The sequence below is a fragment of the Eptatretus burgeri genome, chromosome 13 (assembly GCF_056783735.1).
Source record: "Eptatretus burgeri isolate ZD-2024b chromosome 13, Ebu_testis_v1, whole genome shotgun sequence".
In the NCBI taxonomy this organism is placed as follows: Eukaryota; Metazoa; Chordata; class Myxini; order Myxiniformes; family Myxinidae; genus Eptatretus; species Eptatretus burgeri.
This window is the reverse complement of record NC_140973.1, coordinates 48,007,929-48,035,474: the sequence shown is the minus strand read 5'-3', so window position 1 is coordinate 48,035,474 and position 27,546 is coordinate 48,007,929. Positions and strand designations below refer to the sequence as shown.

At 41.3% G+C, this 27,546-nt stretch overlaps 1 protein-coding gene across 2 annotated transcripts in view; it reads left to right on the top strand.

Moving 5' to 3' along the window:
- LAMTOR5 (late endosomal/lysosomal adaptor, MAPK and MTOR activator 5) overlaps positions 1–27,546 on the top strand; it is a 52,840-nt gene extending 25,294 nt beyond the window's left edge. Inside the window, exons 6-8 of one of the 2 annotated variants that reach the window (XR_015050758.1) lie at positions 17,748–17,898; positions 18,041–18,133; positions 25,750–27,546. The gene's annotated coding sequence lies outside the window, so the exon portion shown is untranslated. Of the gene's footprint in view, positions 1–17,747; positions 17,899–18,040; positions 18,134–18,784; positions 25,729–25,749 lie in introns of those variants that run through there. The other variant, XR_015050757.1, reaches the window with a different exon arrangement.

Below are 27,546 nucleotides of genomic sequence, written 5' to 3'. Positions count from 1 at the left end.
CTGAGTCATCCCACCTGGTGTTATTTCAACGGTCCACAGGGGCTTGAACTTAAGCCAGCCACCTAAAGGCCTTGTCACACCTTGACGTTTTAGCCAGCGTATGGCAAGGTATCAAAATGTATGTAAAACGCTGGCGTACGCTGAACTATCGATGTTTTTTTTTTCCAGTTTTGGACGTGTTCATAACGAGTTGGACGTATGCATAACGTATTAGTAACGTACAGAGAACGTTTCGATAACATATAGATTACTTATATCAACGAATGCTGAGCGTGTTGTCGGAGTTCACAACCTATGCGCAACGATAGTCTAACGTCTAACTTATGCGTGGCGTAGGCTATTAATTGGCTGCGGCTCGACGATTCAAATCATAACCGCACGAGACATTGAAGTGTCAAGCCGCTGTCACACCTTGACGTTTTAGCCAGCGTATGCCGACGTATGAAAAATTTGCTGAATACGCTGGCACACGTCGAATACGTTATGGGTAAGTTTTGTATACGTTAAGAGCACGCTGAAGCACGCTGGCATACGTCGTAGTATGCCGAGTACGTCGACAAATTTTCAGCATGTTGAAAATTTTTCCACGTACTCGGCGTATGACACACGTCGACACACGTTACTTGTAAGTTACTCATAAGTCAAAACACGTCGAGGTAATGGTTTGCGTCAGTGTTTCAGACTCCCTGGTTGTTTTTTTTTTTTTTCTTCTTCCTTATGACGGTGATGTTGACACTTCAATTTCTAGTGCGGTTATGATTTAAATCGTTGAGTGGCAACCTATTAATTATATTATAACCTCACTAGAAATGGAAGTGTCAACATCACCGTCATACCGAAAAAAAAAAAAATAAACAGGGAGTCTGAAACACTGACGCTAACCATCACCTCGACGTGTTTCGACTTATGAGTAACTTACAAGTAACGTGTGTCGACGTGTGTCAACGATCGCGTAACGTGCCTACAACACGTTACTCATAGGTTAGAAATAAGTTTCGGGTACGCTAAACATTACCTCGACGTGTTTCGACTTATGAGTAACTTACAAGTAACGTGTGTCAACGATCGCGTGACGTGCCTACAACTTATGGCCAGCGTTATGTGGAACGTGTGAGTCATGCGCTGGCATACGTCGCAGTACGCTGGCATACGTCGAAAAATTTCGAGCATGGAAAATTTGTCGAACAGCTCGGCGGACTACGACGTATGCCAGCGTGCTCTTAACGTATACAAAACTTACCCATACGTATTCGACGTGTGCCAGCGTTTTAGACAAATTTTTCATACGTCGGCATACGCTGGCTAAATCGTCAAGGTGTGACAGCGGCTTTAACCATGAAGCCAACACCAGGCTTGGTAGTAGGAGTAATAATATGAGAAGGATGTTAGCAGCAGCGTATCAATAGTGATGCCAGCTTGCCATGATTTCCTTTTCAGGTCTCAAGCATTATAATTTAATAACTTCCACACAAACAAAGCCTTATCACCTTTCCCATTAAGAAAAGCTTTTCATTTAATCACAGTTCAGGGATTAGAAGCTTTCCTTCATGACAATAATCATCATATACATTAAAGATCTCACTCCTCTGTGGTTCTTTAGAAAAGAGGTCAAATCGGTGAATGTATCATCATAAATTTCATCCTCTCTTGGTATTAAACTAAACTTGACAAATGAATAGTCTCATACCAAACTCTGCAGTTAATCGGAATCGTTTACCGATTGTCATTTTGCATAATAATGAAGGTAAACCCTCATGTCTCGTTCATGAATGTCATTGAAAATTTTGCATTCGACCGATGGGTAATTGCTGGAGCAAAATAATAACTATTAGTAGCTTCATATTATGTACAATTGGCTTGCTTGCTTCAAACGTATGAAGTTAAGACCAACTGATGACATTAACTGCTGGAAGAAAATGCCAAAAGCTGTAGAGGTAGAAGGAATGGCATTGAGAATTGATGGAGGAAGAAGGATTGCTCGTTGCATCTTGCAGTCACCGTATTCCATGCGATGGGCTGCTGGGTGCAAGAGGAAAATCAACGGATCGATTCCAACAAGGATATTGGTTTGGATAGGACAACAGCAATGATGAAGTGTGTGTGTGTGTGTGTGTGTGTGTGTGTGTGTGTGTGTGTGTGTGTGTGTGTGTGTGTGTGTGTGTGTGTGTGTGTGTGTGTGTGTGTGTGTGTGTGTGTGTGTGTGTGTGTCTTCTTGTTCGTTCACGTTCTGTGTTTTTTGGAAGACTTCGATGATGCTGGGGGGGGGGGCAGTTCCACAGCTAAAAATCCACAGTGAATCGACTTTAAAAACTAGAGTTCATAGAACACCTTACTCCACGCAGTCTTGAGAAAATGGATATGGGAAGGGTCTTTTGAACGTGTAGAAAATCGAGTTCTCGACTTCTACTCACCACAAAAGGTTGATCATTTTGTCCAGTCTAAGCTGTGTCTCATAACCCGATGAGCTTGAGTGCGGGTGGATACAAGAACAAGTTCAATAAGAAGCAAGAAGTGGAGTATCACTAGTGGGACAATTTGGCGTCATGTCCACAAAATAATACGATCCACTCAGTGACTCGGGTGTCACAATTGTCCAGTGCCCGTGGGAATAAGCTGCTCACCAAAAGGGGTTAGAGTTAGATGATAGTAGTCCCACGGTAGAAAGGAGTGAAAGCCACTGAAAATAGGGCTGCATCAAACCACGTGGTGCAAAACTCGGTGAGTCTCGAGATGAAATACGTCGCTGAGGATAGGGTTCTGAATGTGGTTTAACTCTCGTGAAACTCAAGTCCATGAGTCATTTCCACGATGGTGTAAAATGCGAGCTGCTAGGTAGGAAAGTATCATCACACTCTAGTCCAAGCCTTCCTCAATGCCCGTTCCTCAAATGGGAGGTCGAAGAGCCCGATAGTAGTGTGGAACAAAATGATTGGTTAGAAGCCAGATTTTTAAAAATCCATGTTAACATGACCGCTGTTGGTGGGTTAAGGAAATTGAACAAAGTTCATGATGTAAAAGTACGAACAAGTTGATAACAATGAAAAGTACACAATGGTGACACAAGCCAACGAAAGAATAGACAGGATGGATATAGGGTAGAGGTCTATTTTTGTTTGGACAGTCCCAACCAAAAAGAAACCTCCACCTTATCCATCCTGCCTATTATTTTGTTGCTCTGTATCCCGTACAAACAAGCCTGTTATTGTTTAGTTTAAGGTTGGGAGGCACAACAAGGGAGTAGTAAAGGTCATTCACGATGTACATTGCTGAAAAAGCCAGATATAAAGAAATGTCACTTTGTCATGGTGTTCGTGCAGGATGCTCCTGGGGTGCTGACTGTCCAGCTTATGTGTGCAACTGTACACTGGCTCACCATTACTCCTCCAGCCTCTCAACCCCCCCTCCCCCCCAGTCCTTTTGCTTGGCAGACAACTGATGACCACAGCAGTTCCAACTGTATCTCTTCTTGCCTTCTCCCTGTTGCTTCATTCCTTCTCAAGGAACTTCTTCTTGTACATCTTTCTATGTTGACTGACTGTCTGGACACAACTTTGAGGTTATGGGTCCAATGATGTTGAGTAATCAACTGATGTGGACCGGCGGCCATGGTTGTGGGTCCGCCGTTTGGAGAGGTTCTGGGCTGAAAGAATTGAAACCGCGATGAAAAACGGTGTCCAGCTGATGATCCGGGCAGTTGGGAAATCAGTGATAACTTCAAATAATATGGCCTTAAGTTAATACATCAAAATTTAAATATGCACTTTAATAAAATAGACATAACAAAAGCTTTTTGACTTGCACTCCTCTGGATAAAACCACAAGCAGATGAAGAAGAAACACCAAACTCTCATTTTGTGAAGTTACAATGTAATGTCCTCAACGTTGATTGATTGAGAGAAAGAAAGGATGGGATTATCTGATTAGTGGAACGATAGAGCATCTTGAAAAATGAGTTGGTGGTAATGAACCATCATGAATAATGATTACGTGGAGATTAATCAACAAAAAACTGGTGGAAATGTAATGCAAATTAGCTGAGGGCAAGTCGGTGGGTGGGGGGGGGGGTGGGTGGTGGTTTTCATGATGACTCAACGTTGATTGTGGTACAGTTGTCACACAGTCAAGCCATCGTAGTCAAAATGGATATAAAGTTCGGACAAATTATTTCTGTCTACAAAAAATGTGATTGGTTGACCTGATGAATGTGGCCTCATTACACGAAGGTGAACTAAACTGTGTCCTCGACTCAGGATTTTAAACCAGCCAATACGATATTGCTCTGCACACTGAGGATTATTCAGTAAATGGTGACCAATTCCAGAGGCACAAGGAATAGTTGTACTGTGTACATTCTTACAAACCCGAGTTGGTTGTCTCTGTTCCGTTGACTGACCCCGTCTGATCCCCAAAGGGACGTGTTGTTCAATACAATCCTTCAATCTCAAAGATGTGTGGCCCACGTATCCAGCATCACACTGGCACTGAAATTCGTAAATAATCTTACTTATATGAGAGGTGGGCAGAACATCTTTTTAGACTGATGGAAGCAACCGGTGGGTGGTGGAAATCACTCGTGGTTGAACAGCTTAGTAAGAATGGTACACTGTCTGTTTGAACTGGTTTTAAAACAAGTGAGAGACTTTGCCTTTCCAAGGTAGACGTAGGTATGCCAGACATTTACCAGGTTTGATTATAGGATTCTTTGGAGGGGTTCAGGAATTTTTAAGTATATCTATTGATGAACGAACTGTTTAGGATACCCATTATCAAGAAGAGTAGTCTTGATAGTCTCAATTTCAGCATGGACTTTATCTGTGGAGCAGATCTTTCTTGCTCCGTTGACCAAGATACCAATCAATCCAATCTTGTGTCTCGAGGAATTGTAAGAGTCCCACCTAGTATACTGTCCGGAAAGAGTAGATTTACAGTCGACTGTGGTTTTATAAGCGTCAGTCGATTTCTCATCCAAGACCTCGAAGAAGGGAAGTATGTCGGAGCGTTCCATCTCGAAGTTGAACTCTTGCGATGGATGGATTGAGTTTAGATATGCCAAGAAGACTTTACATACTGAGGTTGACTCATAGACGGCAAAGATATCATCTACGTACCGATAAATAATAGAGTGTTGAACTCCACGATGTGGATCTGCAAAAGCACGTTTTTCACAGTAACCAACAAAGATGTTTGCCAAGACGGGGCCTAGAGGGGATCCCATTGCCGCACCATCGATCTGAGAATACATTTTATCATTGAAACTGAACTTGACAGAACGGGTTACCATTTTCATTAATTCAATGAAGACACTCAGAGATCGGTGGAGGTGTCAAGTCACTATGATACGGAAGTTGGCGCAGATGGTCATCTGCCATCTGCTTGGAATGATGACTGTGATGGCATGACTGTGTGACAACTGTACCACAGTCAACGTTGAGTTATCATGAAAACCATCAACCTCCCAGCCGACACAGCATACTTTTGGCCATGTAAGTGTGTGTAAATGTATAGTGTACATATATATATATATATATATATATATATATATATATATATATATATATATGTATATTAGACATAAACAGAAGACATTTTGAAGTACATTATCACATAAAAAGAAAACCACAAAGCTTTTCGTTGTGCTCTCTTCAGGTGAAATTCGCACAGAGTGAGTAAAAAAAATTTTTTATTTTTTTTTTGTATACCTTGTCGAGGCTCGTGTGAGAGCTAACACACAACTCACAGCAAGGGGGCATGAGACAAGAGGGGCAGGAGAGGGAAGGACAAAACAGTGGGGAACAGAGACAGGAGGAGATCTGTGGAAGGGAGAGGGATGGGGCGGGGAACATGGGGAATACAAGATGGACATGACAGGGACTTTCAGGAAGGAAAGCAGGGAATTTTAAGGAGGTGGTCTTGGGTGGATTATAGGGGGTAGAAAAGATCGAGGATTTGGATGGGGGATGATACGAGGCGGTGGTGAACAGCTGTTTTGAAGGCCTGGAGGGAAGAATGGGATTGAATTGAGTGAAGGAGTTTATTCCAAAGGTGGAGAAAAAGAGGAATGAAAGAGTGAAGGTGAGCAGTGATTCGTGATTTTGGTAGTTTTACCAGAAGGGGGTTGTTGGCGGACCTTGAGCGCTCTGCGGAAATGTGGTGGGGACAAATCGCAGAGAGAGCAGGGGGGCGAGGCTGGAGAGGAGACTGTGGAAGACAGAAAGACCGACCAACCTGCGGTGATTGAGTGAGAGGGCCAAAGACTCAGCCTCATTGCGGGAGATGCCAATGATCCGAAATGCCTTGGTTTCCACAGCGTGAAGCCGAGAAAGGTGGGAGGCAGGAGCACCAGCCCAGAGGAGAGAGCAGTACTCCATCAGGCTGCGGACGAAAGCTTTGTAAGTGGTCAGGAGCTCAGGTGGGCCAAGGAAGGACTTTGCACGATGGAGGATTCCCAGTCGGCGACTGGCTTTGGAGGCGAGGTTGGAAATGTGGCTTTCCCAGGAAAGGTCATGGCAGATAGTGAGACCCAGAAGCTTGAATGAAAGGACTTCTTCCAGAGGATTTCTGAGAAAGTGGATTGGGGGGGGGGGGTTCTAAACTGTCCTTTCGGAGAGACATAGTGAGAGTGTGAGATTTGTCCGGAGTGAAAGACATGTTCCACGTGTTGGCCCAGTTTGTGATTTTATCCAGATCTGCAGTGAGCGAAAAACCTGCTGCTTGCCGCTCTGAGGACTAATGATAAAGAACAGTCCAATAAACTCCTATCAACAAAGTCAATTCTGATTGGACGCTCTCTACTGATGCGTCATCATCACCTCCCAATGGTCTAGGTGGGAGGAGCCTGTTCAGTGCAGCTCTCCAATTGGAGGTTGCAGAGTCTGAGGCGGAGCCACTGAGGCTGGTGAAGATTATAAGGATAACGTCTACAAGGAACACCGCAGATCTGAACCTGATCGGAAGGCAGCAGTTGAGGCTTATGTGCAGACAGTATAACCATTAAACTTGCAGAAACGTCATTGAAAACTTCGCAATTCGTGTGAATGCATGTTGTGTGCGTGGGAGTGCTCACCAGTATGACCACTCCTCATTTTCATCAATGCCAAGGTGAGCCAATGAAAAAAGCCACGAATTCACAAGGTTTTGGAAAAGCGATGATAACAGAAAACCTATACGCCAAGAAAACTCATAGAAAAGCAAGACGCCAAGGTGAACAACGAATAGCCAAGATCTTGTGAAAAAAGCCAAGGAGTGGTCACACTGGTGCTCACATCGAACACCTCAACGATAAGTGCATTAACGCACAATGAGTTTCATTTCTCCATGATTAGGTTTTCATTTTCCGACTTGAGTTTTTTGTTTTATTACTCAATGTTTTGGTTAATTAAGTTTTGAAGTGGTTAACCTTTTATTGACACACCCTGTATATTCATCATTTTACCCCTTCGACCAGATCTGTAACTGTATGACTCGACCATTGTTCAGACTGAACTGCCGAGCTCCCAGACACTCAGTGGAGATGCTCAAAACATTAAGCCACCAAGTCTGGATCTTGAATCGCTTTAAAAATTCGTATGTTCATATGTACGTTCTTCGATGGTGATGATGATTATTGATGGGTGAAACGAATTTGTATATAACGTGTGTGTGTGTGTGTGTGTGTGTGTATGTGTGTGTGTGTGTGTGTGTGTGTGTGTGTGTGTGTGTGTGTGTGTGTGTGTGTGTGTGTGTGTGTGTGTGTGTGTGTGTGTGTGTGTGTGTGTGTGTGTGTCCACCATAACTCCAAAACCATTAAATGTAGCAGCCTGAAACTTTGCATGCAAGGGAACTCCAAGGAAGTGCATGAGTGAAAATTTGGTGTTTGCATGAATTAAAACACCCCTTTTTAAGACGATTAATGGCCTTATTTTATTATATTTTGTAGATTTCCCACCCGTCGGCATGCGAACGACTGCGTCTAACCAATAGCGGTCGCTTCGCCCACCGAACGGACAATCCAGTCGCGGCTTTCCGGATCAACGCCGTAAACCAGCCACGGGTGTGTTTTTAACCACACCACAACCTTGTCCGCACTCTTCCCGTGCGCTACAGGGTCCGTTCGCCAAATCTTCGATTTACCTAGTTATTCACGCGGGTGGGTTACCAAGAGATTGTACCTCAACGGGACCGCTTGGAAACGAGCCGCTTAAGCAGCTCGCTTCCTTTTGGGATAACCGAGCAGGGTATTATCGCGCAGTCCCGTTGGACCCGATCACTTTACCGACTATTTCAAAACCAACTATATTCCGAGTGCAAGATGGCAGCTCAATTAAGGGAAGAGGACGCAACGAACAGGTTTACATTCACACAAGGACATTTATTATAATAAAGCACGTATGCAATTAAACAAGGCAAAACACGTATGCAATTATACAAGCAACAAAAAGCACGACAAAAGAACTACGACCGTCTATACGAAATGAGATGCAAACATTTACAGCACACGAAGCACTTAACAATTTCCTACTTATTAGACGGGCCCACGGACACATGTACGCACACGCACACACACACACACACACACACACACACACACACACACACACACACACACACACACACCAAAGAAATGCTGGCAGAGGCCTTTAATAACGAGCTCCAGCTCGAAGGACAGGTGAGCTGAAACCCAGAGCCTATCTCGAACCTCTCCACCACGTGTGGTCTTCAAGTTGTTCGGACCCAGGCTTCAGCGAGAGCGAGCTGGATCCAATCGCCGTGAGCTGCGATCCTTCCCGAGCTCCCGCGAATCCTCCCGCGCTTCTCAACACGTGCTGGTGAGACGAGGCGCCGATCCTTCCCGTCGATGCGCCGCTTCCCCCAAGGAACCACCTCCAAGAAAAGGTCGACGAGTCGCACCAAGCCGGGAACCAAAATGGAGAACAAAGAGCTCCACGAACCAAGAAGAAGAAGAAGAAGAAGCCACCATTCGCAGCTCGAGCCGAGCAACTGGCTCAACTCCCTTCCAAAACAAAGCAGCTCGAAGCAAAAAGCTCTCCCGAGCCAAGCAGAAGCCGAAGCTCACTGAACCACCAAAGCAAAAATCCTCCAAAAAGTCTCCTCCCGAGCCAGGCCTCAGCCGAAGCTCACTGAGCCAGCCGAAGCAAAAAAGCTTCCGAAGGCCTTAACCCTAACCCAAGCCAAACAGACCCGATGGTCTGCTGAACGACTACTCTCTGCCGAAGCAAAAAGCTTACTAATCCAACTCCGAACACGAACAAAGAAAAGATCTCAGCTTATCCTTCTCCCGCCCTTCCCCCAGTCCCGGCGTGACTCATGACTCGTGCCCTCGTGCTCCATCCCCCACTCAACCATGGGTGGGAGGGAGTTGTTGACATCATGAGTCACTGGATGGCAGGGTTCTTCTTCCTCTTCGCAGAAGAAGGGGAGGGATGTCTCAATTGTTCGTTCCCTAACTATTAAATCGATCCGCAGCGCATCTAATCTATTTCTGAACATTTAAGCAATGGAAGGTGAGCTATCTAGGGAACAAGCACTTATCGACATAGCTGACTAAAGGAACCTGTATGTTGTGTGCAATCGAATTCCCAAATTTGTAACAATATCCTTTATGAGGCGATCCTCGGCCACCTCGCTTTCTGTGGTCTTAAGGCGTTTCCTGGGTTGTCTCACTGGGGTCTGAAGATGCCATGTTTTTCACCTACACAACCATGCCTTGAGTTGGAACAGGCCACAACGATTTCTGAACGATAAAATTTTTTTCACTTTCCTCACTCATATTATCGAATGTCTGATCATACGTACATTGCGATGGTTATAAACACCCAGAGATGCCAGCGTTCGTGGCTTTATTTTATTTCCAACCATGTCATAACCTCGAGAATCTCTTAAGTTAAGAAAAACTACAAAATTTAACCTCCATATTTGAACTCAGCAGCAGTTCTGATGCTAACAAAAGTGTTCATTTGTCCAATTTGGACATTGTTTGGGCATTTCGGGGTCCATGGGCTTGCCAAGCCAGGCGTTCCGTTGGAGTGGTTATCTCCATACATGTCTGGACAGTGGTTATGTCCGGGCGGGGTTTGTCTCCAGACGTATCTGATGGGAGTTTGTCTCTGGGTGGTGTTTACTGTTTATGTCTGGACGGGAGTTTGTCTCTGGATGCGTCTGGGTGGTGTTCTTCTCCAGACGCGTCCGAGCGGTGCTTGTCTCCAAACATGTCTATGTCCGGGCGGTGATTGTCTCCAGACGGCTCACCTCCAGACACGTCCGGGCGGTGTTTGTCTCTGGATGCGTCTGGGCAGTGCTTGTCTCTGGCCAAGTCCGGGCGGTGTTTGTCTCCAGTCACGTCCGGGCTGTGTTTGTCTCCGGACACGTCTCGGCCTTGTTTATATCCAAACGTGTCTAGACCATGGTGTTTATGTCAAGGCTGGACTTTGTTTCTGGGCATGTCTGGGCAGTGTTTGTCTCCAGACGCGTCCGGGCGGTGTTTGTCTCTGGATGTGTCTGGGCGGTGTTCATCTCCGGACATGTCCGGGCAGTGTTTGGCTCTGGGTGGTATTTATAGTATGACTAGTAGAAAGTGGATTTCAGACATTACTTTCTTTCCATCTTCACTGTTATTCTATGCAGAATCATTTTGATGAAACAGTATGAATCATAATTAACACTCCATCACACGTCTGCCTTCCCTTCCTCTCACCTCACACTGCCTTCCCTTCCCCCACTCCTCTTCAGTCTACCTCCCTCCTTGCTCCACCACCCCTCCTCACTATCCCTCCCTCCTCACTATCCCTCCCTCCTCACTATCCCTCCATCCTCGCTTCCCTCCCATCCTCGCTCCCCCTCCCTCTTCCACCCCTCCTTCCTCTCTTTCCCCCTCTACCTCCTCACTCTCCCCCATCTCTCCCTCTCTCGTTTTTCCTCCCTCTCAGTATTCCCGTCAGTGAAGCGACAGGTGATATTTGCTACCTAATAATAAAAACGACATGGTATTCCGAGAAGAGTTACCCTGCGTAGTTTTGCGAAGGACTTGGTGCGAGGAAACACTTCTTGGCAGCAAATTTGTCATGACATCAATCTACGCTTCTGAGGTAAATGTGGACAAATTATACTTTGAAAAGTCTGCTATAGAGTGCATTCATAAGCCTTTACAAAGTCGCTTTCATCTCGTTCGCGAGTGTTTTCATAACTCCCATGGCTGATAGACACTAGTATAGATCGCTAAAGTATAAATTGGGAAATCGTTAAAACGCCATGTTGTTGTTGTTGTTGTTCTCCTTCTCCTTCTCCTTCTCCTTCTCCTTCTCCTTCTCCTTCTCCTCCTCCTCCCCCTCCTCCTCCTCCTTCTCCTTCTCCTCCTCCTTCTTCACCAACGGAGAACAACAAAGGGTGAAACAATTCCAATGATTGTAATTTGTAATGCGAGGAAGTGACATTGTCTCTGGGCATTCAGCTTTGTTTAATTCACCCTGTAAGTTCTGAGGGGGCGTGCGCCATCCAATCGATATGCGCAATATCAAAGGGTCATGTACCATGTAAAGTTTCAATTTCCTTTGTTGAACGGGTTTCGATGTTCGTTCTTAACACGAGAACTGCCACGTTTTAATAGCTATCAGTGATAACCGGGTACCAAAATGTGCCACTTTGATGCAGCACCACTTTGATCGGACACCTGACGCATTACGCCTCTTTATTGAATTTAATTCAGAATGGGATTTAAAAAAATAGGACCACTGGACCTGTAGCTTATCTGCACCTTGGCCTAATGTTGTAACACAAATTTGGAAACATTCTGACCGGTGGGTCTGGAGAGGAAGGTTTTTGAAGGAATTTACGTGATTTTCCCAAACATTTACTAAGCCCGCGATTTTGACACACTTCCGGTTACGTGATTGGCATGACCTCTGCAACTTAACATTCCTACCCTGGCCTAATGTTGCAACCCAAATTTGGTAGCATTCTGACTGGTGAGTCGGGAGAAGATGTTTGAAGAAATTTATTAAGTCGACCATTTTGACCGACTTATAATCATGTGACCAGAACAAGCTTTGCAATTCCTGTTACCAGTCAGGAGTGGAATGTTGCTGCCAAATTTCAGCCGGATTGGCCAAGTGGTTTGGCTGGAGAAGACAAAAAAGGAGATGGACAGACAGACAGATGGTGTGCGAGGACAATACCTTGTCTGGAATTTAAATTCCAGAAAGGCTAAAAATTAAATTCAAATCAAATGGAAGACCAAATAAAACAGTGGAGTCATCAAAAGGAACCTGAACAAGCAAAAAGCAAAGATGAAATCATCAGGAGCAACCTGGATAAGATTTGGGTTTCACCTGCCACTACTCTCCTCTCCCACACATCCATGTGCAGCCAAATGAGCATTATTCAAAAAATGAAAAATGAAAAAATACACATTCAAAAAATATATAATTCTGGCTGCCAGACCATGTGTCTGATCAGGTTAAAGTTTAAAATACATATTCTCCCTAATTTTGAGGTTTCGCGTCGATTGATGAAGCGGTTCACGAGAGAGAATTAAAAAAAAAATTTCCCTTGGATCCATTATGGCTGTCATACAATGTGATCTATCAATTATTATTTGTGAACACCCTGGCATCCCCAAGACTTGGGGAATATGTATGTGAAGTTTCCCTTCGATCTGTCCTGCCGTTCTGGAAAAGACTTAAATGTTTTAGGGTAAATCCAATATAGCTGCCAAACCATGTGACCTATGACATCATAGGTGAAGAACTTTTTGTTCCTCGTGGATAGGTGGTCATAACTGTAAAGTTTCGCTCAATCTGTTCAGCCATTTCAGAGATTATGGAAGGTTTTAATAATAAAAATGGCTTTTAATAATAAAAATAATAAAAATGACCAATTTATCTGTAGATGACCCTCAAAAATTTTCATACTGATCAGATGGAGCAGTCTACGTATGCAATTATGACGTCATACACCTATGACATTAAAAAAAATCACAGTTATTCCCCATCTGACAGGAACCAAGTTTCAATCTATGGTGAAATTTTTGTGTCAATCCGACAAGCGGTTGCAGGGGAAAGGGAATAACAATGCAGATACGTACATTCTACGTATGCATGTACGTGACCGATTGCTTTACCCAGCTTTTCGCTTCGCCAGCGCAGGCTAAAAAATATCATCATCATTGCCAGAGATGGTCCTTCACACGTTGACATGTGAAAACCTGCGTGCGTGAAATGTATTTATGATGTTGGAGAAGTAACTCGTTCAACAACCACATTGTGAGCAAGACAAGCAGTCCAACCGGGTGTTAAAGGAATGTCCCAGCAGACCAGACCACCTGCTACCCATAGCTTACAAGTAACTACTGAACAACTAACCATCTGTCAGCAAACGCAAGTTCGCATGACTTGTCCATTGAACCACAGCAAGCCCCAGGAAAGAGTGCTGTTACTTTTGCAGAAAAAAACGAAAACGTTAATTTATGAAAACAGGGGATTTAAACTGTGTGTGTCCTGTTTGGCATTCCCATACTACCACTTGATGATTCCTGGAATCCTGCTTCAAAACCCATGTAGTGTACTTGTACTGGAATTCAACAGTGGCATTTTCATTTGCCTAATTCACCTGTCATTGTATAAGGTTCCATTTCTGTGCCGGCCGAACCACGAGAGGGCGCTTAAACATTTCACCCCTCCACTTAATCCCGGTTTATAACATGACTAGTGGTCTGAATTCATGATGATAACATCACACCGAAAGCGGTATACTCGTCCTGATGGACTGGATCAGTTGTTTTAGTCAATCACTGAATACGGATAAATTGGGTAAATCGAGTCCGTGAACGGGTTAGGTGATGATGGTGTTCCTCAAGGCTTAGTTGCATTAATTATCCAAATCTCTAGACATCACTCAACAAAAGGGATTTGGTTTGGGAATAGCCAGTTCGTGTTCCCATCTAAACCCGTGACTTATGAGTGCTCAAAAGACAGGGTAACCGAGGCTAAAGGGTCACCTATCATATGTGTCATTCGCATGTCCAGGTAATCCATGTAATAGTACATTGATGTGTGTACTTGCCGTTCTGCCGATGATTGATGTACAAGCTCTTCCAGGAGCCTTGGACCAATAAAAAAAATGTATTATTTATTAAAGGTTTACTCCCTGGTCAGAGGAAAATACAATTTGAAAAGGACATTTGCCATGCTCTAAAGAATGAACAAATAAGTCCTTGCAGTTTTTTTTATTGCATCCTTGAAAACAACAATTTCATGGACAACTGCCATATCATCAAAGAGAATACCAGCATGATCAGTTTCAGAAACAACCAACTCTGGTTGGTGTGAATGCAGTTTTATATCTTCTTCAGAGTCTATCTTCACCAGACTTGTGTGCTTTGATTATCTGTTGAGCTAAATTGCTCCAAGAATGTCGAATTTTCTCTGTGCTAACTTCTGTTAGAGTAATATTGTGTCCCTGAACGATCCATTACAGAAGTATCAGGAGCTCATCAGGAATACAGCAGCTTCATGTACCTTCTCAGGCACCTTCAAATGGCCATGATTGTGCTCACTCGACAGCTTCTCTTATTATTTTAGCACACTGGAAAATAATAGTAACTTCTTCTTTCCCACTCTTCTGTGCTGTATCACAAGCTGCAATGGCATGGATAAGAGTTGGCTTTTTTTGTATACATTGTCGAGGTTCATATAAGAGCTAACACACAGAACACAATATAACAAGGGGAGCAGGAGACAAGAGGGGCAGGAGAGGGAAACACAAAACAGCAGGGAACAGAGACATTAGATCTGTGGAAGAGAGGGATGCGGTGGGGTACACGGAGTGAACAAGATGTACACTACAGGGACTTTCAGGAAGGAAAGCAGGGAATTTGAAGGAGGTGGGTGTTTGTGGATTAACGGGGGTAGAAAAGATCAAGGTTTTGGATGGGGGATGGTGGTGAACAGCTGTTTTTGAAGACTTGGAGGGAAGAGTGGGATTGAAGAGAGGGATTACTTGGACGAGTAAGTTCTACACCGTGTATATGATCTTGTATCTTGAATTTAAGGTTATGACGAGTTTCTGAAACGCAATCCAAATTGTGTTCCTTTGTAATATGTATTTCCATAATCTTTCTCGACTTTATCAATGGGAAACTAATTCTCCAGAAACAATTTTTTTTGCTGCAGTTTTTTTAAATTTTATTTTAATATTGAAGGCTTCAGTCATGGACTAAATAGTCCTCATCAAGGCCAAGCCTGAATAAAAGAACTGCATTGATAGAATAGTAAGGAAAGAGAATCGTCTAAGAGCTTTTGAGGGAGTAAAAAAATCTGTTTTTTGAAAAGGGGAAGGTCATAAGTGTTTGAGAAGACTTGAGAAGGTAAAGAGTTCCAGAGTTTAATCGTGGAGGGGTAGAAACAAACACCCCAAACCGGCATCGCCTCAACACGCTATATCTAATAAATAAGATTCATCCGATGTCTGTCTGTCTGTTTTTTGGTGTTTTTTTGCAAAGACTGCTGGGCCGACAACCACCAAATTTGGCACACAGACCAATTTAGGTTGTCTTAAGTGTATTTTCATCCACAACCTTAGCTTTTAAAGACTGCGAAGAACTATAAGACCTTTTTTTTACATGCTTGGGCGATCAGACCATTTATGACCCCGAAGACCCATAAGACCCTAAAGACCATTGAATTTCCCGAACACAATTAAGACTTTAAAACCCGAATACCCCAAAGATCCTTTGAACCCCAATTACCGTTAAGATCCCGAAGACTCTTGAAGACCCTTAAGTCGATTGAAGACCCCTTAGAGGTTGAAGACCCTTAAAATCCCAAAGACCCTTAAGACTTCAAATCCCTAAAGAACTGTAAGCCCCCAAAGACCCTTTATGACCTCAAAGACTCTTAACACCCCAATGACCTGTAAGACCCTTAAGACCTTAATCCCCTTAAGACCTCAAAGACACTTAAGACCCCAAGACCCTTAAGGCCCCTTTACCCACTGGTGTTCTGGCTCTCCTGCCCCTACACATCCCCCCCCCACCACTACCCCATCGGTTCACCTGACCCTGATCTGCCTGCCCCATTCTCAGCCCTGTCTGCTCTCCTACTTCTCCTACTTCACAGTATCCCCACCACCCCCTCCCCCCCACACCCCCCCTCCCACACCCGAGCAATGCCGGACAACCCTGCTAGTAATATATAAACGATCTTTCTCACCACTGACTGGTATTAAAGATCGGTACCTTCTGGGTGACATAGAAAGTAGAAAGTTTTGCATGCCGACGGACATCGAAGCCGGTACACCAACAAAAATCACAGAATCATCGAGCTACATCCATAAATGAAAATATAAATAAATGAATTTTTTATGCAGGTGAGTGACCCGAGATAATAGGGAAGCTCAGTAATTTTGTGTGCCGATGGACATCAGTAGGGGAATTTTGTTGGTTGTGGGACTATCCCATTTCCCCCATTGACTTTAATGTTAACTCAGGGAAAAACTATTTGACCCTGTCAATAAAAATGAGTACATTTTTACTCAGAAACAGATTTCCTCTGGCACCAACTTCTCATTCTCTTCCCCGAGCTCTTCCACTCATCCTGCACCAGCTTCTTTGCATTAAATTGTTTCTGGGACCAAGCTCTTCCATGAGCCTCAACTATGCATGAAAACTTTATTTTATTTTTTTACCCCCACCCCTCACCGCCGAACAACCACCCTCCACCCTCTTTATTTTACCTATTTATACCCCCATTTGAACAGATTCCTTCCCTTTATATCCCTACCTATAGATAAACTCTGGAAGAGTACATATAGCAAAACAAAAACCTGTTTACCCGACCTCCTTCTTTGCGGTTTATGTCCTTTGTGAAAAAGAACTCCTGAAACACAATCCTTGGCACTTGCTTGTGGAGTTGACAATCCTGACAAAAATATAATAATAATTCTAAAGCCATGTCAGTCAAGTGATGCTTTGGATTGTGGTGTATCAGCTGACACTGAATTAGGCAATGGGTGGTTCTGGTTTTTTGTTTGTTTGTTTTTCTTTCAAACTGCAACTGAGCCGGTTTGCCAACTTAATGTTTATAGTTATCATCCCAGCTTCAACAGAAAGTTCTTGTTGAGAGATTCTGGGGCTTATTCCATTTCAATTGGAAAACTTGTTCGTAAACCCGAAAGAGGTACTCGGTGTGCTTGCCTTCCCTTCCACCTCAAGCACGTAGAGATGGAAAAGTACTTGGGCCATGTGTTGCAACATTGTTCTGGAAAGATCCATGCCCCTCCCCACTCTCAATTCTACATTAGCTGTTTCAAAGGAGGGTTCGACAAAACTCCCATATCTCCTGTGATGGTGATTTTTTGAAAAAATGCCAACAGACAGCTCAGTGATTTGTATATAAGTATATATCTATGCATAATTACTTGTTATTATGCATAGATATATAGATACTTGGTTATACTCAAAGCTATGTTGTACCTTAATTAATTATTTCCAATATTAATTATTTTCCTTTTTCATCACAGCGTGTTTAAAAACTCAAACTCTATCATGGATGACTCGCTTTCATGGGATGATTATGGCTTTGAATCAAAACATGATATTCTCGATACTGATGTATATTTTGACCTGAATTGAGTAAATTCAGCCATTGATTATCTCGGTAAAATTTCATTTATTTTAAAATATAATGCAAAACAAACAACTCTGTGGTTTGAAGATGAAGTAATGTATAATCCTCATTTTCACAAGATGCCGGTTGCAGAATTCATCAACGAAAATGATGTTCTTCGTGAAACTCGGAGTGAGTTCATGGATTTGCTTGAGGACATTTTGAACAACCTTGATGCAGAAACTAACTTGTTTTCCCCATTCATATCCGAGTTTTTGGTCCCACTTAAACTACCATCCGAAAGGTGAGACCAATTTACTTAGTAATTGTTCAAAACTATCATGTGGTGTGGGGCTATTAAATGATGAATATTAATATTTCCATTAATATTCATCAAGGCTTTGGAAATAATTCTGTCCGTTAAAAGCATCTGTGTGTACTTCCAGCTTGTGAGAGACATTCATACAAGCTCCGCTTCGCCATGTGGCCAAAGAATCCATCCCACCCATCTTGAATAATCTACATTCCAAAAATGACAGGTAAGTGATTTGTTTGCTTTCAGTTTGCTTTCAGGAACCTGAATTCACACCAATGTTTCACACACCTGAGGTCTTGTTTCGAGCTTTCTTGGAGGTCTCCCAATATCCCTCCCACCTCCCAATATCCCTCCCACCTCCCAATATCTTTGCACATAAATCTGCTTGTCCATATTCCATCATCTGAGCCAAGCAATCAACATTCTTCGCTGATGTCAACAAAAGCTCTTCATAATCTCTCTTCTCTCCATGCCTGTGAACTTAGTGCCCCCTGGAGGACACTCCATCAGCACACACTGCCAAAATATTTCAAATGGCTAATGTCAGAATTTATAAATGTAGATGCATTATATACATTTTTTTTTAAACGTGAGTATATCTATAAAATAGATATGAATGACGAGATGCTATTCGTAAGTGGGAATACATTAAATTTCTGTGAAGTGATGGTAAAGGCTTTTATATGTGCAGACTTTTATTTGTGCTTAGTGATGTGTTTTAATTTGTTTTGTGCAAGGATGTGAACTGATTTTTATTACCATTTACTAAATTGAAAAAAAATTGAATAAGACATAATTTGGGAAAAGTACACCCCCACTCTCATCCCACCCCTTTCCCTCCCTTACACCTCCCCTCCACCCTCTCCTTCTGCAGGGCACTTAAGGTTTACCAGCAACCCCCTTCTGGTAGAACTACCAAAATCAAGAATCGCTGCTCACCTACACTCTTTCATTCCTCTTTTTCCCCATCTTTGGAAAAAACTCCCACACTCTTCAATTCACTCTTCCCTCCAGGTCTTCAAAACAGCTGTTCACCACCATCTCTTGTCTTCCCTCATCCAAAACCACTATCTTTTCTACCCCTGCGAATCCACCCCAAACCCACCTCCTTCAAATTCCCTGCTTTCCTTCCTGAAAGTCCATGTCATATAAGGACCTGAAAGTCCCTATAGTGTCCATCTTGTTTACCCTGTGTACCCTGCCCCATCCCTCTCCCTTCCACAGATCTCCTCGTATCTCTGTTCCCCACTGCTTTTTCCTTCCCTCTCCCACCCCTCTTGCCTCCTGCTCCCTTGGTTGTGTGTTTCTGTGTGTTCGCTCTCATACGAGCCTCGGTAGTGTATACAAAAAAATCTATGTAAAAAAAAAAAAGTGAAATCCACTTTGTAATTATTTTTAAGTTTCATAGTTTTTTTTGAAGTCGATTTTTTTAATTTATATAACAATATTTTTGGTTCCTTACCATGTTCTTTCATAAGGCGAGCAATTTCGGAAGATATTTGGGAAATCTCATATGCTCCAGGTGAAACTGTTGTAGTTATGTATCCACTTCCTGGGTTGTAACTAAACATCATTTTTCTCTGTGATATTAAACAGGGTATTATTAGTTTCCATAGACAATAAAGATGCTTCATAGACTTTTGTGGGGTCAAGTTGTGGTGGGTATGGGAATGAAGCCGTGTGATCACTCGTTGTGAAATTAAAACTGAGGATTGTGCTTCTCATCTTATTTAATATGGGTTAAAATGTCTTTGTATTGACATTTATTCATTATTTTCATCTTCATTAACTGGTCTAAAATGGCTAATGCTTCATTAAAGCAATTGTTGTTTCCAGCTTTCTTACTTCCTCACAGCAATAACAGTGTACTCAACAATTGTGATGGTTCATTTGGAAGAAAGCTAACATGTTGCGGATATTCCTGAACCAAGCTTCTTTAAAACGTATACAATGTTTCTCGTTCTCATTCTTCTTACTTTTACCAGCAACAGAAATTCCATAATCAAGTGAATCTAGTAAATCAATGTATACTCTATCATCCTCATTTTCTGTGTCAACAGTTCATCAAAATAACTTGAACCTTGGAGACCATCTTTTGTTAGAAGAAACATTAATCTTGGAGTTAGTCTAATGTTTGGTTGAGCAGAACTCAAAAACATTAATTCATCATTAAATATCAGTACCTTTGCATTAATTAGATAGAACTGTGCTGATTCTTCTGTTGATATGAAACCAGCTATTATTTTTGAATCTGTTGAATATTCATTTTTCTGAATAGACTTCACAACATCGTCAGGAGGTCGATTTCCCTTTCCTAGCTCTGAGAAAATTCCTTCATCATCATATTCTAATTCTCCTATATCTTCTAGTTCTTGCTCTGTCATTTGACTGAAATCTTTTCGCATTTGACCTTTTTTTAGGAGTATATTCTATTATTGTAGAAACACAAGGGCTTCTATGATCTTTTGTTCAGGAGTTTTTAATTGCGGTTTAAAAATTTTCTCTTGTTTTTATTCATACTTTGCCCATTAGTTTTTCCACTTCTTCACCCCTTAGTTTTTTTCTCCATTTCTTCTTTAAGTCTTCCTGTTGCTTTGCAACTTTTGAAACTAACTTCTGATGTTCCTCAAACCTTCTCGCTCTTTCATTTGCTTCCATTTTCTGTATTTATTGATTGAAAAATATCCTTTAGTATCTCATCTTGTTTGACAACAATTTATTTATATTTTCCAGTTGTGTGTTTCATATAACCCTCAAATTCCCTTTTACTACATAATGTTGAACAATTGTCTCTCCAAAAATATTTGTACCTATTGAATTTAGCTTGAATAAAATAAAGATATTAGCATTATTTGTTATAGAGCGACGAGGGAGTTGAAAGTCTGATTGGCTAAGATAAATGCAATTACAAGAAGAATGTCTCCCTCTGTTGTAGAAGTTATCCATAATCATTTGGTTTCTGTCATTTACACAATCATCAAATATAATAAGGTTCTTTTTTGATTTATCCAAATCTTGGGGTGAAGGTATATCTTCCATATTACCACAAAGATCACAACATACTGAAGGAGTGGTTTTCTTTTTATGTTTTTCAGTATTACAATATAGTTGTATTATATCTTCAATGTTACAATCATTTAGTTTGTTTTGAAGTTTGTTAGACGTCTAGGACAGGTCTGGGGAGTCATGGATTCACTTGGATCATGGGGTGTGGTGCTGCCGGTGTCTGTGCAGGAGGACGAAAATCCAAGTCTTCAGGTCCTTGGTGCTTCCAGTCTTGCTCTACGGATGTGAGACTTGGATTCTGACCAGGGATCTGAGATGGAGACTTAATTCCTTTGGTACCAGGTCTCTTCGGAGAATCCTTGGCTATTGCTGGTCAGACTTTGTGTCCAACAAGTGGTTGCTGAGAGAGACTCAAATGAGATTTGTTACCTGCATAGTCCATGAGCATCAGCTGCGGCTGTGTGGACATGTGGCTCGTTTTCCTGACGCTGATCCTGCTCACCAGATTCTCGTGAGTGAGCCTCGTGAGTGGAGGAGGCCAATGGGCCAACCACGTGTCTCGTTGTTGCAGCAGGTTGATCGGCATCTCAAGGAGATGGGGATGGGCCAGGCATCTGCCTGGGGGATGGCCAGACGGATGCCCCTGGAGTACTGGTGGAAAGTGGACGCAGTGACGCACTGCTCCAGCGCATGCTCCCGAACCTGACCTGAAGTTTAAATAAGCTTATAATGTCTTATTTTTGAAGACCTGCATTAAAACCTTGTGCGAGCAATTGGTACTCAGGTTGAAAACTTGACTTTGTGAAAATTATTATTAAGTTCTCATAATCCAAAAAGTTTTGAGTGAGGAGCATCTTTAAGATTAACCAAGTTTTTCCACATCCTCTTGAACCATCTATTAGACATCTTAATGAATTTGGTATATTTTTGTGGTTGTTAAATTTTATCTTACTTTTCCAGACAGGTAAAAAAAATCATTTACTTTTATATTTGGAAAATAAATCATTTAATTTTCTACAAGTTGTTTTTGAAACTCTATAGTTTACCCAAAGTTTTGGGTTTGATTTATAAATAATCCATTATTTTATTTATATAATATATTGTATGTTTTCTCTAAAATGGCGGTCATGAATAATATATATCATTAATCTGTGGAACATCAACCTAATTTTATCAGTCTTTTCTATTGTTAGGAAAGGTGTATTATCACCCTCATACTTTATATTCATTTCTCTTATCAGTCTGATAAAGCAATTCATTTTGGGTGTAATTTTAAAATAATTATCATCCTTCATATATTTTTTGCAGTGAGTAATTAGAATACAATCACAGAATATACACTGTTTATAAGTTTCTAACTCTGCGTTTAATCCCATCTGTGAGCACATTGGACAACTCACAAACTGATTTGACTCAGCAGAGTCTCTTTCGAGTTCCTCAAAATATAAAGTTTTGGGATCTTGTTTCTCACTTCTATTGAGCATGTTAATTTATATAGTATCTTTTCTTTTAAAAGAATTTCATGTTGTCATATATCATTTTCAAATCAGCTTATTTATATGCTTCACCATCCTCATCATCATCATTTATATCATCAGGGTATTCACTATTATCAGCATCTTCATCATCTATAAAACTACTTTCAGAACTAACATTTGAAATTAAGCTGTCAGTATCATAGCTGTCTTCTGGACAAAGTTCCTTTCCAGCAAATTAATTCAAATCTTCAGATGTGTAATGGCTCATTTTTTTAAGGAACAAAATTGTATTATAAATTCTATATTAACACTTGTATCCATATGGTAAAGTATTAATTCCCTTCTCCAATATATATCTCTTATCATCAAATGCTCCCAATGCTTTCTTATATATTTGTTCTGAATATATCTGATGCTTACAACTTACAACTTTTCCGATACTCTTCTTTCTTTAAAATTAAACAATCATAATAATGCATGAAATTTATAATGCCTTTGATTATATTCTTCTTTATCTCTTTCAACTTTTTATTACTTTCAGAACCACGATACTTGTAAGCATGACTTTGCTCTTCATCCGACAAATTCACTCATTATCTGCCCCCCCCCCAACTCATCTTTAAATTTTCCAATAACTTTTTTTGTTTTTTTGTAGAAAATAGTCGATTATCTTTTTCATAGTTGCTTGTGTCTTAAATGTATGTCTCATCATATCCTCATAAACATCTTCTGTCTTGATATCCAATATAAAACTGTCTGTATCCATGTAAAGTAGATTAACTCTTTCATCATAGTTCTTCCTGTAAGCTGTTGGGGAAATAGTCAAGAACTGATATTCCTACATAAATATATTTAACAATCACAATGCTTTCCTTCTCCATATGAAAAGCACAAAAGTTCTCTGAGAATGTCTCAACTCGTTTAAAGTTGGGATTATTAATTAATTTAGATGCTTGTTTCCAAGATGTAAGTCTTATGTTTTGTCTGTTTCTTACATTATCCATCGACTTGCAAAATAGAGCATGATTTATTAATTTATAGAAGTCTTTCTCGAAGTTGGTCTGAGCAACTGTTCGCATCAGAGTATTGAAGTCAATATATTTTTTAACCAATGACTTTTAATTAACCTTTCAAACTCTGTGAATTTTCTTTATTCTCAATCCTGCTGATAGATATTGCCTCGGGTTTCTTTGGTGTAATACATAATTGGCTCTATCATATAATGTAGTTAAAAGCTTTTCTGTTGGTGTCCATGCTCGAGAAGGGCTAGTAAGAAATTATTGTTGATAATCGCTGAGCCATTGTTTTCTTGGGTTTTCTCTTTTGGGAGCATATGGTAAATCTTTGTGAGCATTGTGGAGTTCTGCAGGATATTTTAAATCCACTTCAAAGTAATAACTAATGTTTGCTTCATCCAATTCCTTCTGGGTAGAGATAATGATTTTTTAAATATTCATTCATAATTCTTGTCCTGTACCCATTTGAAGCCTCCATATAGTAGAGCTTGAGATATCGCCCATCTATAGAGTTTGTTAGAATCATAATACATCAAATAAGAACTATCTTTTTGAAGCATCATAATCAGAGAAATATTTCTTGTTTGCTTTGGCATATCTTTTTGAACAGGCTTGTGATATTCCTCTTCTTTTAGTTTTCTCTATCATCAACAACATATCTATATCAGAAATTAATTTGAGAGGTTGTTTAGTCATCTTTAGCATCGCACTCCAAGCTAGACGAGGAGCTGTATAATCATGAACAGGGTCTAATCCATACGATTAGCATTCTGACAGACATTTCTGAATGTTCAAATGCATCGGCTATTAATAAAACATGTCTTAAGATCCAAGCCATGATATTCACCGAGATTTTTTATATTAAATTTTTTCCGATATTTTGTGCATGTTTGTAGTCTTTATCACTAATATAAGTTTTATTCAGCTCATTGTAGAAGCTTTCTTTTGAAGAGAGTTGTGTTTCCTCAAATCTTCCAAAGTTGTCCACATAGTCAGATGGGTAAACACCCTTTCGTGATAAGAGCCAAACTGTGCTTGCCTCAGCTGACACTAGGTTTGTTTCCTCTTCATTTAGGAAATGATTTTGGAGATTTGGAAATACTTTAAGACTTGATGCTAATGTGGATAAATTATTTGGCATAAATTTGCATGAATCTAGAAATCTAATATTAGGTTTGTGAGTTGTTGAGATTTATTTTGTAAATGAGATGTACTTCTGGTCTGTAGTAGGAATGACAAATATGTCCCCAGGTGTCTTTAAAAGTTCGCTGATGAATAAATGTGCGTCATAGTTGGCGTTGTTGTGAAGAAAGAAGGGAATGAAAGTCGGGAGTTTAAAAGTGAAATTACAACTTTGATGATCAGGTCCTCTATATTTACCAGTAAGATGACAATGGTCTCTAACTTTTGGTTCTTTCCTGATTACATCTTGACAAAGATAACATATGTTGGAGTTCTTAAACTCTTCCTCCTCATCTTGTGTAAATTTCATTGGTTTATACGTTTTTTGCACTACTTCTGTTCGTTGAATACAATCTTTTTCTAATCGTTTTACAAACTCTTGAGGGGCATCTTCTCATCTGTACATTTCTAATTTATCAATTGGTCTCCAACAGATGATTTGATATAATAACAGAACCCACAAGGAGTATGCTTTTGATATGGCTTGGTGTCGGATTGATTTGGATTTGGAGAAGTAGTGTCTATCTTTTCGAGAATGCTTTCAAAGTCAGCATATATCACAAATAGATGCTTCATGGATTTATTGATATCAGTGAAATCGACTGAACCCACTTTTAGAATATTGATTACAGTTGTTTTGTGGTTTAAGCAATACACGACTGGTCAGAAGTTTTAGAACACTCCCATTTTTCCAGTTTTTACTGAAATTTAAGCAGTTCAAGTCCAGTGAATAACCTGAAAGCGGTAAAGCCAAAAGCCAAGCGGTAAACTGCCAGAGGTTAAAAAAAAGTTTAGGTTCCCAAAAACTGAAAAATAATGTAAATTTCAGAGTTGTTAAAAAACGCTCTTTTCAGGGAACAAGTAATAGGTTAGCAACTGCAGCTGTTCTGCAGCAACGGAAGAAAATTAAGCCTTGAAAGTTGATGCAAACAATTCCTACAGGTGTCCCAACTTTTGTTGATTATTAACAAACCATCTGTCTGTATAAAAGCCGTGTTGGAACAGACTGTGTTGCTTCACCCTCTGAAGCATTATTTGGACAATATTGCACTGCAGGAAGTAGTATATTGCTATCATAATGGTGAGAAAAAGACAATTAACAAAGGAAGACAGACTGACCATGATAACCCTTAAAAGTGTTGGTCTTTCCTTTACAGAAATTGCAAAGCAGTCAAGGTGTCAGTGAGTACTGTTTTCTACACCATCAAAAGGCACTTGGAAACTGGAGGAAACTTTGACAGGAAGAGATCTGGCAGACCAAAAGCCACAACACAATCAGAAGACAAGTTTCTGAGAGTCAACAGCTTGCGTGATAGGTGGCTCACAGGACAGCAGCTTCAATCACAGCTTAACACTGATTGAAGTAAGGAAGTCTCAGTTTAAACTGTGAAGAGAAGACTTTGAGCTACAGGTTTGACAGGTCGAGTAGCAGTAAGAAAGCCATTGCTAAGATGGCAAAATAAGAAAAAGAGGCTTGCCTGGGCCATGAAGCACTGCCAGTGGACTACTGAAAACTGGAAGAAGGTATTATGGACTGACAAATCAAAATTTGAAATATTTGGTTCATCACGCAGGGTTTTTGTACGCCATCGAGTAGGCAAAAGGATGGTTCCTCAGAGTGTGACACCAGCTGTCAAACATGGAGGAGGAAGCGTGATGATCTGGGGCTCTTTTGCTGGATCCGGAGTCGGTGACTTGCACAGAGTGACTGGCACCCTTACCGAAAAGGGCTACCACAGCATTTTGCAGCACCATGCAATACCCTCTGGTCTCTGCCGAGTTGGTCAGGGGTTCATCCTACAGCAAGATAACGACCCAAAACATACCTCCAGGCTATGTTAGAACTACAATAGAAGAAAAGAACAAGATGGTAGGCTTGAAATCATGGAATGGCCAGCACAGTCTCCTGACTTAACCCCATTGAGCTGGTTTGGGATGAACTGGACAGAAGCGTGAAAGCAAAGCAACCTTCAAGTGCAACACATTTGTGGGAACTTCTGCAACAGTGTTGGGAAGAACTTACTGAACAATATTTGATTTCCATTGTGGAAAGAATGCCACGAGTATGTTCAGCTGTTATATCTGCAAAAGGTGGCTCCTTTGATGAGTCAAAAATTTAGATTAAATTTTGTTCAACAAAACGATTCCATGATACCCTCAAAATTTTTCATACTGATTAGATATGTAGCATTCTACATATGTGATTATGAAATCACAACAAAGGCACCTATGAAGTCATCAAAAACCCACTTATTCTCCAGGAGGAGTACTTGCTATGTGCCAAGTTTCAATATTTTTCATGGCGCAGTTTCAGAGATACAGAGGTCCAAACCTTTTAGGTTTTTCCAACATGGCTGCCAAACCACGTGAATTATGACATCATAATTATCATTAAAGCATTCCACATGAGTCGTCGCACCTATGGTGAAAATTTCGTCTCGATTCAACAAGCGGTTGGTTGTGCAGAAAAACACAAGTTCTGTACAGACAAACAAACAAACAGACAAACAGACAAATGAAAAATCGTGCTTCGGCCTGTCACATTTGCTCTACGGCGAGGATACGGCGGCCGTACGCCCTCTGAATTGACAGAAACGTGCGGCGGCCGCAGTTTCTGCGGTGGCCTCAGGGTGGCCCAACGCCATTTGGCTATCTTTTACAGGCCGTAGGGGTCGCCATGGAATTATAACGTGGAGTTATAACTTTTTTCATTTCTACGTTCGCCGTAGCAATTCGACAAACCGAAAAAAAAAAAAAACTGGTAAAAAAATAAAATAAAATTAACCAATTCGTTGCCGTCCGTCCGGCCGCACGTTTGCCTTAGGGCCCCCCTGCGGTCGCCTTGCAGGCACCTTGAGGCGACCTTGCGTCTGCCTTGAAAATTATATGGCCGCCGCAGGGCCCCCTTAAGGTCACCGTGCGACATCAAATCAAAGACCGTGCGGCAACCCCAC